Here is a 20008-nt window from a genome sequence, read left to right as displayed (position 1 = left end):
TCTCCACACTAAAAAGAACTTATGAGAATTAATTCCAAATCTGGAAAGTATTTTGATCTCCTGCAAAACAAGGAAACCCTGGTGGCATAGTAGTTAACAGCTAGGATGCTATCCAAAATGTCAGCAGTTCGAATCCACCAGGAGCTTCTTGGAAACCCTATGGGGCAGTTCTACTTTGTCCTGTAGGGTTGCTATGAGCTGGAATCAACTCAACAGCTACGGCTTTTTTTTTTTTTTTTTTTGGTTAAACCTACTATATATATATATATATATATATATATATATATAGTAGGTTTAACCAAATATAATATATATATATATATATATATATTTGAACTCTAGTGACCGACCACCAGATGAGTTGTGCAATGACATCAAGGACATCATACATGAAGAAAGCAAGAGGTCATTGAAAAGATAGGAAAGAAAGAAAAGACCAAGATGGACGTCAAAAAAAAAGAAAAGAGACTCTGAAACTTGGCCATGAACGTTGAGGAGCTAAAGCAAAAGGAAGAAATGAAGTAAAAGAACTGAACAGAAGATTTCAAAGGGCGACTAGAGAAGACAAAGTATTATAATGACATGTGCTAAGAGCTGGAGATAGAAACCAAAAAGGAAGAACATACTCGGTGTTTCTCAAGCTGAAAGAACAGAAGAAAAAATTCAAGCTTCAAGTTGCAATAGTGAAGGATTCTATGGGGAAATATTAAATGACGCAGGAAGCATCAGAAGAAGATGGAAGGAATATATGCAGTAGTATTGTAAAAAAATGGTGCATTCAGTAATCACTAAAGAAAAGCCCCCCTTATTGCTATTTGGCATATTCACCTTTATTTCTAATTTCTAGTTACTTATAGTTACTTTGTTTTTTAGTTGGCACTTCTCTGTAGCTTTTAATGTTCAGTTTTTGAAACAACTTTAGTTTCTTGTCAATTTGTGTTCAGATTTGTCCAGAACCCAAGTTAGCCAAATATTATCTAGTACGTGCAGAAGATAAGGCTAACATTTTTGTGTTGCAATTAAGCAACATGCAAACACTGCTGCCTTTAGAGGAAGATTCTTATACCAATTGCATAGTCAGTTGGCGCAAACTTCAGCCAGTCACAGAAGTGAAATTATATGCATAATTGTATTCCATTATTTTCAATGGCATCAAATACATTCAATAAAAAGTTATAATTAGAGTAGTGTTGTAGACCTAGGGACATTGGTGGTCCAGTGGCAGAATTCTCTTTTTCCATGTTAGAGACTGTGGGTTGAGTTCTGGTTGACGGGCCTCATGAGCAACCACCAACCATCTGTCCTTGGAGACTTTCGAGATGATGAGCAGTGTTCGGTGGAGCTTCTCAACTAAGACACACTAGGAAGAAAGGCCTAGTGGTCTACTTCTGAAAATGAGCCAGTGAAATCTCTATGGATTACAAGAGTTCAACCCATAAGTGATCGTGGGGATGGCACAGAACCAGACAGCATTTTGTTCCACTGTGCATGGGCCACCCACAAGCTGGGGGCCAACTCGAATGCAGCTAATGACAATAAAAACAACAGTGCTATACAGTGGAGGAGAATGTTAATGTAAGATATGAAGTATTCAGAAATATTCTAAGAATAAAATCAAGAGAAGAGAAAAATGGTCACCCCCCAAAAAACTACTATTACAAGTTCCTGAGAGGACTGAATAATGCTTCAAGAACTATTCACCTTGATGGAGAAACACCACAGCCTGAGTTAACGATAGTTTCATTGTTAAAATCATAGCAGTTTGTTCTTCTCTGGCCACACATGGGTATCTTGAGCTTTACATATGTTATTTAATAATAATTTATTTTGGACAATTTATGAATATGTTTAAAACCTACATGAGGCTAAATGTTTATAGAGGAATGTCAATCTTTCCTAAGTCAGTATTATCTCAAATTAAACCAGAATCTCAAAAAATCTGGCAGTCCTTAGATGTTATTCTACAATTAATAGATGTAGCCCACTTGAAGAGTTAACGTGGGTTAAGGGGATCGGCCTTTTTTTTTTTTGTTCCCCTAAAAGGAACAACAACAACAAAAATGCCATTCATTTATATATTTTGTGAAAGATGGAAAAGAGAAAAGGAAATAAAACCAATCACCCAAATTTCGGTGGCATGATAATCAAATTTGGTGTGGCTGAGGTGAAGGTGTGTGTGTTTGTGTTTCTAAATTACTAACTTAAAATGTTTATAATTATCCAAGTCATTTATATAAAATGACACGGTTCTTATTTTCTAAAATTCTCTTTAACTTCCTTTTTTGCTATATTTCCTTTTGTTCTCCCACATGTGTTCTCCCATGCTTATATACAGAAATAGAAGTTTGGGTGTTTTTGTAATGATTTGTTGTTGTTAGGTACTGTCAAGTCGGTTCCGACTCATAGCAACCCTATAGGACAGAGCAGAACAACCCATAGGGTTTCCAAGGAGCAGCTTGTGGATTTGAACTGCCGACCTTTTGGTTAGCAGCCGAGCTCTTAGCTACTGAGCCACCAGGGCTCCCTGTAGTGATTTAGGTGTTTGTAGGATCTGCATTTACATACATACCAATTTAGTTTCTCCATCTTCCTTCCTGGCACAATAATACCTCATGGAAATCCCTCAAAGGCAATCGATATAGTTCTAACACATCTTTTAATGTTTGCATGAGTCCTTGATATAAATGCTTGGTAATTTATTCACCTGTTCACACCACTGGTCATCTGTCATTTTTTTATTTCAGGTTTTTTTCTCTACAAACCAAGCCTCTGTGACCTTACCAACTGGTCCTTCTGTGCTTAAGTGATAGAGTTCTAGATACAGCATCAAAAGGATTGCGCTTTTGGAGGAGGCGGGGCCAAGATGGCAGAATAGACAGACGCATCTGTCCAGCACTCTTTACAACAAAGAACCGAAAAAACAAGTGAAACCAGTATATTTGTGACAAGCTGGGAGCCCTGAGCATCAAAGGCGAGCTTAGACAATGAACTGATGGGAAGGGGAAGGAGGAGACCATTCAGAAACAGAGAGGAGGTACCAGACCTGAATCACCGGGAGCCCTCAGGCACCATTCCCCAAGCGGCAGCAGAAGCGGGCTGGTCCTAGCGTTTGGCCACAGTTTCCTCAGGGAGAAGCAGCCAGCCACACAGCCCACTCACACCTCCGGAACCTGAGCAGAAGGGCGGTCTCAGCAAAAGCTAAGTACTTGCGTCTGTTTTACTGTGCCTCCCCACCCCCAGCCCAGCTTCTGTGGCTGAATCCCTGGGCCTGAAATAGACCCTGGTGAGCAGCTGGAGCCATCCTCCCGGCCATGGGTAAGGAAAAAATTTCCAACTGGGGGGAAATGATAATTTGCTAGCTCCGTTAACTGGGGGAGCTCAGGACAGAAGTGGCTCCTGTCCAGGCATAAACCCTCCGTGGACCCTGAGCACCTTTCCCTTCTGCATGGACCTGTGTGGGCCTATTTTGGGAGAATAGGCCCTTGTTGGCAAACTCTAACCAAGTCAGCGGTGTGGTGGAGAGGTGGGTGTTTGACGCTTGACATTGCTTTGCCTATTAAACAAGGTCTTCACCTAAACACAACAGGGACCTAAGGACTGGTGGCTCCACATGGGTCACCCAGCCACCCGCAAGAGGCATCCAGGGATAACTGGTACCTCCCAGTCCTTACAACAAAATCTTTGGGTACCCATGGTCCCTCTGCAGAGCCCTCCCACCATCATGCTCTAGGGAACAGAGATGCGTTTTCCTCAGAGACACTTGGGGGTTGGTTCTCAGCCCGCTGCCTTATTCAGAGTGTGACACTCTGCTGCAATCAGATACCAGTATATACACCAATCACCCCTGCCCCTCTAAGACTGTCGGGCAGAGCCTGTACCACACACTTGATATCAGCTACCTGGAAACCTGAGCTGAATTCATACAAGAAAACTGAATGGACTCCTAGACTGATGTGCCTGATAACAGCTCTAGCCAGCTGGGTACAGGACACCAGAGCTCCAAAGGCAAAAATAATCAAGCTAGCTCACTCAAGCAACCGATAGGGGTATACCAAAACAAAAGAAAGCAAGCAGCTACGACACAGTAAGCAAGCATAAACTAATACAATAACTTATAGATGGCTCAGAGACAACAGTCAATATCAAGTCACATAAAGAAACAGGCCATGATCACCTCAACAGGCTCTCAAAACAAAGAATCCAGGGATCTCTAAGATGAAAGTGCATTCTTGGAATTACCAGATGCAGAATACAAAAGTTTAATATACAGAACTCTTCAAGACATCAGGAAGGAAATGAGGCAATATGCAGAACAAGCCAAGGAACACACAGATAAAGCAACTGAAGAACTCAGAAAGATTATTCAGGAACATAACGAAAAGTTTAATAAGCTGGAAAAATCCATAGACAGACAGCAATCAGAAATTCAGAATATGAACAATAAAATTACAGAATTAGATAACTCAATAGAAAGTCAGAGGAGCAGAATTGAGCAAGTAGAAGCTAGAATTTCTGAACTCGAAGATAAATCACTTGGCACTAATATATTTGAAGAAAAATCAGATAAAAGAATTTTAAAAAATGAAGAAACCTTAAGAATCGTGTGGGACTCTATCAAGAGAAATAACCTATGAGTGATTGGAGTACCAGAACAGGGAGGGATAACAGAAAACGCAGAGAAAATTGTTGAGGATTTGTTGGCAGAAAACTTCCCTGATATTGTGAAAGATGAGAAGATATCTATCCAAGATGCTCATTGAACTCCACAAAAGGTAGATCTTAAAAGAAAGTCACCAAGACATAGTCAAGCTTGCCAAAACCAAAGATAAGGAGACAATTATAAGAGCAGAAAGGGATAAAAGAAAAGTCACCTACAAGGGAGAGCCAATAAGAATAAGCTCGGATTACTCGGCAGAAACCATGCAAGCAAGAAGGCAATGGGATGACATATTTTAAAAATTGAAGGAAAAAAATTGCCTGCCAAGAATCATATGTCCATCAAAACTGTCTCTTAAATATGGAGGTGAAATTAAGACATTTCCAGATAAACAGAAGTTGAGGGAATTCGTAAAAAACAAACTAAAACTACAAGAAATACTAAAGGGAGTTCTTTGGTGAGAAAATCAATAATATCGGGTATCGACCCAAGACTAGAACACTGGGCAGAGCAACCAGAAGTCAACCCAGGCAGGGAAATCAAAAAAAAAAAAAAAAAAGCCCAACACAGGGTAACAGTGATGTTATTACATAAAAGAAGACAACATTAAAATAAAAAAGAAGGGACTAAGAAATGTAATCATACACCTTCCATATGGAGAAGAAGATACGGTGATACAAAAAATAAAAATTAGTTATAAATTTAGAAAAATAAGGGTAAATAATAAGGTAACCACAAAGGAGACAAACTATCCTACTCACCAAATAAAATACAATTGAAAAATACAGGCTCAGCGGAAACAAAATCAACAACAACAAATATGAGGAAAGGACAATATATAAAGAAAATCTACTCAGCATATAAAATCAGGTGGGAAAAAGAAGCTGTCAACACACAAAAAAAGACATCAAAATGATAGCACTAAATTCATACCTATCCATAATTACCCTGAATGTAAATGGACTAAATGCACCAATAAAGAGACAGAGAGTGGAAGAATGAGTTAAAAAACAAGATCCATCTATATGCGGCCTACAAGAAACACACCTTAGACATAGAGACACAAACAAACTAAAACTCAAAGGATGGAAAAAAATATATCAAGCAAACAACAATCAAAAAAGAGCAGGAGTGGCAATATTAATTTCTGACAAAATAGACTTCAAAGTTAAATCCATTAGAAAGGATAAGGAAAGACACTATTGAATGATTAAAGGGACAATACACCAAGAAGATATAACCATATTAAATATTTATGCACCCAATGACAGGGCTGCAAGATACATAAAACAAACTCTATCAGCATAGAAAAGTGAGATAAACAGTTCCACAATAATAGTAGAAGGCTTCAACACACCACTTTTGGTGAAGGACGGGACATCCAGAAAGAAGCTCAATAAAGACACAGAAGATCTAAATGCCACAATGAACCAACTTGACCTCGTAGACATATACAGAACACTCCAACCAACAGCAACCAACTATACTGTCTTTTCTAGTGCACATGGAACATTCTCTAGAATAGACGACATATTAGGTCATAAAGCAAGCCTTAGCAGAATCCAAAACATTGAAATATTACAAAGCATCTTCTCTGACCATAAGGCCATAAAAGTGGAAATCAATAACAGAAAAAGCAGGGAAAAGAAATCAAAAACTTGGAAACGGAACAATACCCTGCCCAAAAATGACTGGATTATAGAAGGCATTAAGGATGGAATAAAGAAATTCATGAATCCAATGAGAATGAAAACACTTCCTATCAGAACCTTTGGGACGCAGCAAAAGCCGTGCTCAGAGGCCAATTTATATCAATAAATGCACACATCCAAAAAGAAGAAAGGGCCGAAATCAAAGAACTATTCCTACAACTTGAACAAATAGAAAGAGAGCAACAAAAGAAACCCACAGGCACCAGAAGAAAACAAATAATAAAAATTAGAGCTGAATTAAATGAAATAGAAAGCAGAAAAACAATTGAAAGAATTAACAAGACCAAAAGCTGGTTTTTTGAAAACTCAACAAAATTGATAAACTATTGGCCAAACTGACAAAAGAAAAACAGGAGAGAAAGCAAATAACCGGAATAAGAAATGAGATGGGCGATATTACAACATATCCAACTGAAATTAAAAGAATCATATCAGATTACTATGAAAAACTGTACTCAAACAAATTTGAAAACCTAGAAGAAATGGATGAATTCCTAGAAACACACTACCTACCTAAACTAACACAAACAGATGTAGAACAACTAAATAGACCCATAACAAAAGAAGAGATTGAAAAGGTAATCAAAAAACTCCCAACAAAAAAAAAGCCCTGGTCCGGACAGCTTCGCTGCAGAGTTCTACCAAACTTTCAGAGAAGAGTTAACACCACTACTGCTAAGGGTTTTTAAGGGACTAGAAAAGGATGGAATACTACCAAGTTCATTCTATGAAGCCACCATATCCCTGATACCAAAACCAGGTAAAGACACCACAAGAAAAGAAAATTATAGACCTATATTCCTCATGAACGTAGTTGCAAAAATCCTCAACAAAATTCTAGCCAATAGAATTCCAAAACATATCAAAAAAATAATTCACCATGACCAAGTAGGATTCATACCAGCTTTTTATGCAGGGATGGTTCAACATTAGAAAAACAATTAATGTAATCCACCACACAAATAAAACAAAAGACAAGAATCACATGATTTCATCAATTGATGCAGAAAAGGCATTTGACAAAGTTCAACACTCATTCATGATAAAAACTCTCAGCAAAATAGGAATAGAAGGAAAATTTCTCACCATAATAAAGGGCATTTATACAAAGCCAACAGCCAACATCACCCTAAATGGAGAGAGCCTGAAAACCTTCCCATTGAGATCGGGAACCAGAAAAGGATGGCCTTTATCTCTAGTCTTATTTGACATTGTGCTGAAAGTCCTAGCCAGAGCAATTAGGCTAGATAAAGAAATAAAGGGCATCCAGATTGGCAAGGAAGAAGTAAAAGTATCTCTATTTGCAGATGACATGATCTTATGCACAGAAAACCCTAAGGAATCCTCAAGAAAACTACTGAAACTAATAGGAGACTTCAGCAGAGTATCGGGATACAAGATAAACATACAAAAATCAGTTGGATTCCTCTACACCAACAAAAAGAACATTGAAGGGGAAATCCCCAAATCAATGCCATTTACAGTAGCCCCCAAGAAGATAAAACACTTAGGAATAAATCTTACCAGAGACGTAAAAGACTTATACAAAGAAAACTACAGTACACTTCTGTAAGTAACCAAAAGAGACTAACATAAGTGGAAGAACATACCTTGCTCATGGATAGGAAGACTTAACGTTATAAAAATGTCTGTTCTACCAAAAGCAATCTATACATTTAATGCAATTCTGATCCAAATCCCAATGACATTCTTTAATGAGATGGAGAAACAAATCACCAATTTCATATGGAAGGGAAAGAGGCCCTGGATAAATAAGGCATTACCGAAAAAGAACAAAGTAGGAGGCCTTACTTTACCTGATTTTAGAACCTATTATACTGCCACAGTAGTCAAAACAGCCTGGTACTGGTACAACAGATACATGGACCAATGGAACAGAATTGAGAATCCAGACATAAATCCATCCACATATGAGCAGTTGGTATTTGACAAAGACCCCAAAACAGTTAAATGGGGAAAAGACAGCCTTTTTGAGAAATGGTGCTGGCATAACTGGATATCCATCGGCAAAAAAATGAAACAAGACCCATACCTCACTCCACGCACAAAAACTAACTCAAAATGGATCAAAGACCTAAATATAAAATCTAAAACGATAAAGATCATGGAAGAAAAAAATAGGGACAACGTTAGGAGCTCTAATACATGGCGTAAACAGTATAGAAAACACTATAAAGAACATAGAAGAAAAACTAGATAACTGGGAGCTCCTAAAAATCAAACACTTATGCTCATCCACAGACTTCACCAAAAGAGTAAAAAGACTACCTACAGACTTGGAAAAAGTTTTTAGCTATGACATTTCTGATCAGCGCCTGATCTCTAAAATCTACATGATACTGCAAAAACTCAACTGCAAAAAGACAAATAACCCAATTAAAAAATGGGCAAAAGATATGAATAGACACTTCACTAAAGAAGACATTCAGGTAGCTAACAGATATATGAGGAAATGTTCACGATCATTAGCCATTAGAGAAATGCAGATCAAAACTACGAGATTTCATCTCACTCCAAGGCTGGCATTAATCCAATAAACACAAAAGAATAAATGTTGGAGAGGCTGTGGAGAGATTGGAACACTTCTACACTGCTGGTGGGAATGTCAAATGGTACAACCACTTTGGAGATCAATTTGGTGCTTCCTAAAAAGCTAGAAATAGAACTACCATACAATCCAGCAATCCCACTCCTTGGAATATATCCTAGAGAAATAAGAGCCTTTACACTAACAGATATATGCACACCCATGTTTATTGCAGCACTGTTTACAATAGCAAAAACATGGAAGCAACCAAGGTGCCCATCAATGGATGAATGGATAAATAAATTATGGTATATTCACACAATGGAATACTATGCATCGATAAAGAACAGTGAGGAATCTGTGAAACATTTCATAACATGGAGGAACCTGGAAGGAATTGTGCTGAATGAAATTAGTCAGTTGCAAAAGGACAAATATTGTATAAGGCCACTATCATAAGAACTTGAGAAATAGTTTAAACTGAGAAGAAAACATTCTTTTGTGGTTATGAGAAGGGGGAATGAGGGAGGGTGGTAGAGGGGCATTCACTAATTAGATAGTAGATAAGAACTACTTTAGGTGAAGGGAAAGACAGCACAGAATACAGGGGAGGTCAACACAATTGGACTAAACCAAAAGCAAAGAAGTTTCCTGAATAAAATGAATGCTTCGAAGGCCAGCGTGGCAACGGTCTGGGGACCATGGTTTCAGGGGACATCTAAGCCAATTGGCATAATAAAATCTATTAACAAAACATTCTGCAACCCACTTTGAAGAGTGGCATCTGGGGCCTTAAATGCTAGCAAGCAACCATCTAAGATACATCAATTGGTCTCAACCCACCTGGATCAAAGAAGAATGAAGAACACCAAGGACAGAAGGCAATTATAAGCCCAAGAGACAGAAAGGGCCACATGAACCAGAGACTACATCATCCTGAGACCAGAAGAACTAGATAGTGCCCGGCTACAACCGATGACTGCCCTGACAGGGAACACAACAGAGAACCCCTGGGGGAGCAGGAGAGCAGTGGGATGCAGACTCCAAATTCTCATAAGACCAGACTTAATGGTCTGACTGAGACTGGAAGGACCCCAGTGGTCATGGCCCCCAGTCCTTGTGTTGGCCCAGGACAGGAACTATTCCCAAAGCCAACTCTTCAGACATGGATTGAACTGGACAATGGGTTGGAGAGGGATGCTGGTGTGGAGTGAGCTTCTTGGATCAGGTGGACACTTGAGACTATGTTGGCATCTCCTGCCTGGAGGGGAGATGGGAGGGTGGAGGGGGTTAGAAGCTGGTGAAAAAGACTTGAAAAGAGAGAGTGGAGGGAGAGAGCAGACTGTCTCATTGGTGGGAGAGTAGTTGGGTGTGTGTAGCAAGGTGTATGCGAGTTTTTGTGTGACAGACTGACTTGATTTGTAAACTTTCACTTAAAGCACAATAAAAATTATTTTTTAAAAAAAGGATTGTGTTTTTAATCTTTGTAGGTGTTACCAAAGAAGCCTTGGTGGTACAGTGGTTAAGTGCTCAGCTGCTAACCAAGGTCAGGAATTCAAACCCACCAGCCACTCTGTGGGAGAAAGATGTGGCAGTCTTCTTCAGTAAAGATTTATAGCCTTAGAAGCTTTTTCAGCAGGTCTACTTTGTCCTATAGGGTCACTACGAGTCAGAATCGACTCAATGGCAACAGGTGGGTGTTTTTAGGTATTACCAGATGGGTTTCCAAAAAGTTATAGCAATTTCTCTTTTCCCTAATAATAAATGAGAGTACCACTTTCCTTACATATCTGCGGGAGTAGGTGATGAAGCTTCTTTTTAACTGTTCAGTAAAATGGGTGTTGAGTGGCATCTTATTTTTCCTTTATTTTACATTTCCTCACTAGTGGATATAACCATATTTTTTATACCTTAGTTGTTCATTTGGGTTTGTTGTCTATTGGGATGTATGTCTTTTCCCTATCAGTTCATATGATCCCATTGGATAGTAAGTATATTAAACTTCATTAACACCTGTGTTATAGTTTCCCCCAAACCTACCACTTGCAAATTAATTTGCCATACAAGGTTTTCTAATTTGATACAGTCAAATCTGAATTGCCGTTCCTTTTATAGGTTCCGGGTTGACAAACTTGGTTGAGAAACTTCCCTCAGAAATAACTGTTTCTTCTATTTCTGACAGTAATTGCTGTGGACAACGCTACTTGCCTCCTAGTATTCCTGCTCCACTTCTTACTCAGAGTAATAGAACCCTTGGATATTTTGCTGCCCAGAGGAGTGCTCCTGACAATCTTCCTTGCAACCCTTGTTGGAAAAGTGCTGTTACTAAATTCTGTAAAACAGGGTGTGAGCAGAATGAAGTCATGCCTTTAAAAAACAATGCACAACCCCACATCCCTTTCCTAGTCTTCACTGGCTGGGTGCTTGTGAGTTATTTTGTACCCTGTGGAGGTGGGCAATACCCAAGGGGTGCAGAGTAACTAGATGGGAGGAGCCTTGGTTCTCAACACCAGGGAGCCACCATCCAAGCCCCAGACTCTTGTAGCTGGATGATCACCTAGCACAGGATATATTATCATTTTTATAACATTGTTATTTGGGGGCTCAGTTAGAGCAGCCATACCTAGACCCTAAATAACACAGCAACTTAAGAATCTCATGTGTTTTACATCTGAAACTATGTCAGCTAGTCTGACAAAGGATCTTTGAAGAGATTTCATTCAGACTAAAAGATTGACTTGCCTGTTATGTTCTCATTATTTTCCAGCCTACTATTTATTGATTCATTAATATCTATGTGTTTATTCAGGGACCTGGTGATTATGTTTCTGAGGCAAAACTAAGTATGAATTACAAGCTCACAACTGAGTTTGTCATTGGTGGGTTTGAGAATTCCTAAGGCGACAGGGACAACTAGGGGTTTAACACCCGTTTGCTTTATTTCATATTAGCATGTATTGTACTTAGCAAGAACAGTAGCTCTCACCCCAAACTCCCTCAGCTCAAAAGGGAAGAAAGCTTCAGCAAGCTGGTATCTTCAAAACATATCTTTATATATTTTAAACATGTTGTTTGGCCTAAAAACTTATTTTTATTCTCTTAAACAGTAATTCTTGCCTCATACCATACACACAAAATGAATCAAGAACCTAAATGTAAAAACTAAAACCATAAAATTCTTTAAAAAAAAAAAAAAAAAGGTGCTAGGCTGTGGAACATAGTGTTTAAGGATAGATTATCAGATATGACAAGAAAAGCTAAGGCAGCAAAAGACAAAAAAGATGAATGGGACCTTATAAAAATTAAATATTTCTGTCCCTCAAATGACTTTATCAACAAAGTGAAAAGACCACCTACGGAGGAGGAGGAAGTTTTTGAAACCACATATCGGAAAACCGTCATTGCCATCTAGTCAATTCTGACGCATTGTGACCCTATAAAAACCCATTGCCGTCGAGTCTATATGACCCTATAGGTGTACACATATATGAAACCATATATCAGATAAGGGTCTAATATCCAAAGTGTATATAAAACTTAAACAACTTAACGACAAAAAGACCAACAATAAAATCAAAAAATGGGCAGAATACTTGAACATATACTGCACCAAAGACTACATCAAGCATATGAAAAGATGGTCATTAGCCATTAACCAAAACCAAAACTGTTGCCATTGAGTCTATTCCAACTTATAGCGACCATATAGGACAGAGTAGAACTGCCCCATAGGGCTTTCGAGGAGCGGCTGGTGCATTCAAACTGCTGACCTTCTGTTTAGCAGCTGTAGAGTTTAACCACTGTGACACCAGTGATCCTTTTAGCCATTAAAAAAAAACTAAACCCATTGCTTTTGAGTTGATTCTGACTCATAGCAACTCTATAGGACACAGTAGAACTGCCCCAAAGAGTTCCCAAGGAGCACCTGGCAGATTCGAACTGCAGACCTTTTGGTTGGCAGACATAGATCTTACACACTACTCCAAGAGGGTTTCCATTAGCCATTAGGGAGAGGCAAATAAAAAGTACGAGATATTACCTCACCCCCATTAGAATGGCTATGATTTGAAAAAAAGAAAGGAAACAATGGGTGTTGGGGACGTTGTGGAGAAACTGAAACTCCATGTATTGCTGGTGGGAATATAAAATAGTGTGGCCACAGTGGCAAACATTTTGGAAGTTCCTCAAAAAGTTGAACTGCCATATGACCAGCAATCCTTATCCTAGGTATATACCCAGAAGAACTGAGGATGCGAATGCAGACAGAAAACTGTGCACCAATGTTCATTGCAGCGTTTTCACAATAGCCAAAAGGTAGAAACTACTGAAAAGTCAATCAACAGACAGTTTTCAAAGCAAGTCACATGACCAGGACCAGAGTTAACATGGCAGGACACCACCAAAGGGCATAGATTCAGTGAGGTGTGCAAGTCGAGCCATTAGCACAATCACTTTACAAAAAGGGCAAGTTACCACTTATGATTTTGTTTACATGTTTATTTCCAATCACCAAGACCAAAAACATATTTAATATCCTAACCACTTGTGCAGACTTTTTAATATTTGTTAAATAATCCTTGTTTGGTTTCAGTCTATTGTAAGAAAGCAGTTGAAGTAGCTTTTCTACAACCTATTCATTCTCTTTTTACTGGGGGATATCCCCCGTGGAAAGAAAGAAGGCAACTGGCTCCAAACAATCTCTTTTAGCAATGTGATAACTGGACCGTCAGATAAAGAAACTAATAACATTTCTTGTAAGAGAGTTCATATCTATGGAATGTTGTTAATAGGATATTTCTATTAGCATAAGCATTGCTTGTAATAAATAAACACATAATCTATATATTTATAAGGCAGGGCTCCTGGAATATATCATGTAAGATGGGATATAAAATGAAAGTTTCATTAGTCAAATAATCCCCACAAAAGATGTAATAACACCCACTTAGAGGCCCAGTCTACTCTGGGAATGTGTGTCTGACGTGATAGAAGGACCTGGAAAGCTGCCCTCAGTGTCCCAGACCTCTTCCTGTTTCCTCTGAGCCCCTTGACTATTTGTATTCTTGATTGCCGGTGTTAGGAAACTTAACACAGGGTGAGCTCTCTGATTTGTGTGAGTCTGATGTGACCATCCAGTTCCTTGTATTACCTCAGTCTATTAGCTTAAATAACGTTAGACTCCTCTTCAAAATCCTTGAGGAACATAATCTTCCACAGTTTATCAGTTCCAATTTGGAAGAAATAAAGTTAATTTCAGTTGAAGATGAATTTCCCACTACTTTATATCTATTTTTATTATTAGATCTATTTCATGTATCAGTAGAACAGTAACTGCATCTAGCTAACTTTTAGTAAAGTAGATGGTTTTCAAGACATATTTTAAAATATTGATATTACAGATGATAGCATCAGTCTTCATGAATTTAATTTCTCCTCTATCCATGTATCCTATACCACAACACACACACATACAATGTCATATATATATATGATATTTATCCCAATTGTTCTGCCACTGATTTTATTTATTCCATTTAAAAGAAGGTTGTTCACATCAGATGTTCTAAGCACTTGTGAGGTGAGTTTTTTTTTTTTTCCTTAATTCCTTTGGGGACAATAAATCCATTGAAATGACATATCAGAGAACTCAAGTATGGAGAGATTTGAGCATGGCTGTTTCTCTTGTTCCTGTCTGATGTCCCAGTCATGTGTGTGCCACATGAGAAAGCCAGCTTGCACATGGTTGGTGATGAGTCTTTCAAAGGGAAATTCCAATACTTATTATTCAGCTCTTCCTGTTATGAAAATATGTATTCAAGCATATTTTCCCCAAATGCTGCAGACTAAGAATCCAAATAAAATTAAGAACAAAAAGATCATTAAAATACTTTCAATGTCATACTTTGAGTCATGTTATCATGAAAGACAGACAAAGATGAACTTGGCTGAATCATATAATGATACCATTTCTGGACATTTTGCAAATAAATATGAATCACAAATGTTCAAACAGATGAAGGCACTAGTCATGGTTGCAGTCCTTTACCTTTCATTATTAACCAAATGAATTAAATGATTCATTCAATAAATAGTCCATGAACTAAACTTCTATCTGCAAGACATACTGCAAGGTACTATGTGTGAGGAATGTAATCACACAGATAATTAAATTTTGATTTCTGCCTCTAAGTAGTTAGTAATGCAGGAGAAAGGATAAGTAATAAGCAATAAAAATACAGGTAGAATAGGTTATGAATCACAAGAGATGTACCAACAAATCTAAGGAAAGTGCAAAGTAAAGACATATTACCTGAGCGTAGGGCTTCAGAGTAAGCTTCATGAAGGGCGTCATCCAAAAAGCAGCATCAAATTGTACCAAGGAAATCTGTACCAGCTCGGTCATCCTCAGAAATGCTTGCAATGTGTTAAGTTCTTTCTAGGCAGAGTCACCAGCTTCTTAAAAGGAAACTGTCATTCTCAATTGCGGTGCCATCAGGAATCCACTTGAACACCACCACCTTGTTGTTAGATGTGGAGCTGTGTGGTCCAGTTACAGGCTCCTTCTTATAAAACATTCATATCCTGGAAGGTGAGCTCTATCGTGTATCCTGAACACATACAAAGGAAACAGCTTTGTACTGAAAGGTGGGCATGAAGTTTACAACTTGCAACTACAACTGACTGTTATGTTTTCAGAATTAGAAAAATCTTCTTTTGTTTCTAATGCAGATAGTATTTCAAAAAGTTTATTGGAGTCCTGGTGGCACAGTGGTTAAGAGCTAACCAAAAGATCCACTGATGGAATCTACCAGCTGCCCCTTGGAAGCCTATGGGGCAGTTCTACTATGCCCTATAGGGTTGCTATGAATTGGAATCAACTTGATGACAACAGGTTTGGTTTGAAGATGTTTCTAGAAAACCAGCTGACCTCCCCAACTTTGGGTGAATACACATCACATTTCCAGCCATAGTAACAACTCTAGAAAAGTACTGTTAGAAACTAAATAGGAAGTAAAATAAAATTATTAAAATAAAAAGTGTGTTTTCAAGAACCTCATCAAAGTTGCTTATCCAATTTATCAAGATGATAGGTCCATCCTATAGAAATTGGAGCTTTCATACCTGTATTCAATAAGTCAGCCAGAAGCTACAAAGGGCAGGGAACTGTTCACTACTGCTCCACTGAAACCAGGTGAACAAAAGGAATACAGTGTCGGGGTCACAGATGTTAGCTTTAGTCTCACTACTTACTAAGTTGTAAATAGCCAAGCCTTGGTTAGAATTATGAACTAGATGTATACTCCATGGTGCTCTCCTATCTCTCCATCAATGAATTCTCTTCTGCCTCCTCCCTCACCTATCCCCTCAGACTAACCTCCACACAAGCCCTACTTGCAGTGTGTCATCTTCACATTGTGTATATCAATGCAAATCTTAAAGTGGTATTAATTAGTAATTAGTAATTTGCAGGCACAATTTTTTTGTAAATCAAATGCCAAGATTAAGCAATATCAGTTATTTCTAACACCATTACTTGAATATTTAAATTTAAAGCACAAGTCTTTGAATAAAGAAAAGATTTCTTGAACTAAGGAAATGATGTTATATGTCACACAACAGAAAGATGGTGTGTTAAGGTTCTCTACATATATAGTGAGATATATGTATGTGTGTGTATGTATATATGTACAAGTATATATATATATAGTGAGAGAGATTTATTTTAAGGAATTGCTCATGCAATTGTTGGGGGCTGGCAAGTCCAAAATCTGTAGGTCAGGTGCCAGGTTGGAGACTCCTGCAGGCTTATGCCCCAAAATCTGTAGGTCAGGCAATAGGAAGAATGAAGAATGGAAGAAGTCTAGCAAAATGTCTATTTATTGTCTGGAGGCAGAATACACCCTAAAGAAAATTCCTTTTTGCTCTTAAGGTCTTCAACGGATTGGATGAGGCCCACCCACATTATGGAGGGTAATCTACTCTAGTCCAACTTATTAATCACATGTAACTACTTCATAACAGCATCTAAACTAGTGTTCAACCAAACAAGTGACAACCATAGGCTACTTAAATTGACACATTAACCATTACAGGTGGTTAGACCAGTATTTTGAGGCTTAGTTTTAGTCTTACTAATTGTAATGGAGATCCTGACAGTGGGAAAGGAAAAAAAAAAAAAGAATATGTTCAAGGAAAGTGTAATCATTCCTTCATATTTTATTTATGCAACACTTTTTTATTTATAGAGGTCTTTCTATGTGTCAGGTGCTTTTTAAAATATTACAAAATGCAATTTAGAACAAGGCAGAGAAGATCCCTACACTCAAAGTTAATGGCTGTCTTAATCATCTAGTGCTGCTATAATAGAAATACCACAAGTGGATGGCTTTAACAAGGAGAAAGTTATTTCCTCACAGTAAAGTAGGCGAAAAGTCCAACTTAAAGGCGTCAGCTCCAGGGGAAGGCTTTCTTTCTCTGTAGGCTCTGGAGGAAGGTCCTTGTCATCAATCTTCCCATGGCCAAAGAGTTTCTCAGGCACAGGGACCCCAGGTCCAAAGGACACGCTCTGCCCCTGCTGCTGCTTTCTTGGTGGTATAAGATCCTCAACTCTCTGCTTGCTTCCCTTTCCTTTTATCTCTTAAAAGATAAAACGCGGTGCAGGCCACACCCCAGGGAAACTCCCTTTACATTGGATCAGGGATGTGACCATGCTTAACCTCTCTAACATAGAATTACTATCACAAAATGGAGGACAACAAAAGAATACTGGGAATCATGGCTTAACCAAGCTGATACACACATTTTTGGGGGGACATAATTCAATCCATGACAATGGCATAGTCACAGATTCTGATAAGCGTTATAAAGGAAACCAACAGGGTAATGAGATAAAAAAGTTACTGCCTAGGGTGTGATGGGTAGGGAAGCTTTATATATGGCTGTGAGAAAAAGCCTCTTTGAAGTTATGGCATATGAACCGAGACTCTTAGAATGGAAAATCCATCCACCTTGTTGAAATCCTCCAGGGAAACTAGTTACATCTTCGTGAGTGTTGTACCTGGAGTTGTGGTATGCACATCTTGCACACCACCTGTCACAGCCCTAATGAGAAAGAGGAAGACTTGGAGAAGGAACATTCTAGGCCAAAATTATAGCAAATGAGAAGGCTCAAAGACACAAAATGACAAGTTTTAAGAAAAAGAGAGGAAGGCTGTGTTCACTGGAGAAAATATGTGTGGTAAAAAAATGGTAAAAAGGAGTGGGTCAAAGAGATGAACAAGATCATGCAGATCTTATAGGCCAGGAAGACAAGAGAAGAGAAAGGAGTGAAGAAGGAGGGAAAGGGAGAGAAAGAGGAGGGAGAGGAAATGGAAGAGAAAGAAAAAGTTAAACTATAGAGCAGTGAAGAGTAGTTGTAATGGTTAAAGCTGTGTGTCAGCTTGGTTGGGCCATGATTCTTAGTGGTTTGGTAGTTATGTAATGATGTGGTTTGGCAGTTATGTAGTGACGTATTTATCTTCCATTTTCTGATATAATATAATCACCTCCATTATGTGATCTACTAATCATTTGTAAGAGGAATTTCCTCAGGGGTGTGGCCTGCATCCAATATGTATGAACATTCTTCCAAGGCTTACTGGCTTTTGCTCACTCTGGATCCTGCATCTGGCTCATCATCATCTGACCTCCAGTTCTTGAGACTTGAGCTAGCAGCCTGCCATATTGCCTGCCAATCTTAGGGTTCATAGGCCTCTGTAGCCTATGAGCCAGCAGCCTGCCATCAGACCTTCTGATATTGGGTTAGTCAGCTCCTGCAGCTTTGTGAGTTAGGAGAAGCCTCCAGCCTGACCCTGACCCACAGACTTGGGACTTGCCAGCCTCTACAACTGCATGAGCCATTTCCTTGAGATAAATCTCTCTCTCTATATATATAAGCTTCACTGGTTTCACTTCTCTAGAGAACCCAACCTAAGGCAGTAGTGATGCTGCTTAAAGGATAAAATTAAAGATCACACTGATTTAGAAAAAAATTATTGAGAATTAGAAAACAAAATGGTAAAGAAGTTGTCAGTGTTTTGGAGAGAAGAATACCCTAAAACCTTAGAGGTATAATGCATATACTTCCAGATATATAAAGAAGAACTATAATCCAGAAGGGAAAGCAGATAGAGACATAGGAAAAGTTCGTTTAGCTTTACGGAAATTTTAAAGCCAAGCCCATCCAGTAATACTTACGAAGACAAGTATGGGGAGACAGGTGTGGGGTCTGTACAGAAGATCCCAATCTCCTGTATTGTACTTTATTTATACTGAGTAATCCCAGGGGGCAGATTTTCCTAGCATGTTCTTGTGTCTACTTGATTTCAAATCTTTCTAAAAGAAAAAAAAAAATTGAAGCAGTTGTACAGCTTGACAGGCATAAGCAGGTTATACTCCACTACCCACATTATATGTAAGATTGTCATTCTTTTTGTCTTTTCACTTGGCGTTCACAATGTACAGTACCAATTATTCAGTTGTGGAAAAATTTTGTGTTGTTTTGAACTGAGTTATGATCAGTTATAAAATTTGACATGCATGTAATTTAATGTCCAAAGACATTAGAGCTCTTGGATATGTTTTTGATTTGTAGTGGTGATAGAGACAAGATGAAGACTTAATTTAGTTCTCAGCCCTCTGAAAGGTGTCAGCCTTTGTTCTTGCATTAAAATATTGTCTTCTTTCTTAACTTTCTCTGTGGATACATATTAAGAAAAAAAAAAAAAATTGCCCAAATCCAGGCCTGTTATTTCATTACGTGTCTTATTGGTTTAGTGGACAGAATGCCAGACTGGGGTAGCACCCACCACAGCGTCTGACCCAGCACAAGTAGAGTTACAGCATATAAAGACAGATCTTAAGAGTCAGTCACTGGGCTTGAGAATGACTGTGTTGGTTAAAGAATATAACATCCTGATCAAATGACTTCTATGTAAAAAATTCAGATGTAAAGAAAGGCTCACCTGACTCAATGACAAGTGACTATCTTATTCCAGTGCCTTGTGCATATGAAATAGACTGACAAAATTGCCACAGCAATGTGGACTCAAA

This window comes from Loxodonta africana, chromosome 6 (assembly GCF_030014295.1).
Source record: "Loxodonta africana isolate mLoxAfr1 chromosome 6, mLoxAfr1.hap2, whole genome shotgun sequence".
NCBI classification, from domain to species: domain Eukaryota; kingdom Metazoa; phylum Chordata; class Mammalia; order Proboscidea; family Elephantidae; genus Loxodonta; species Loxodonta africana.
The sequence above is the reverse complement of the archived record's forward strand: the minus strand, read 5'-3'. Positions refer to the sequence as shown.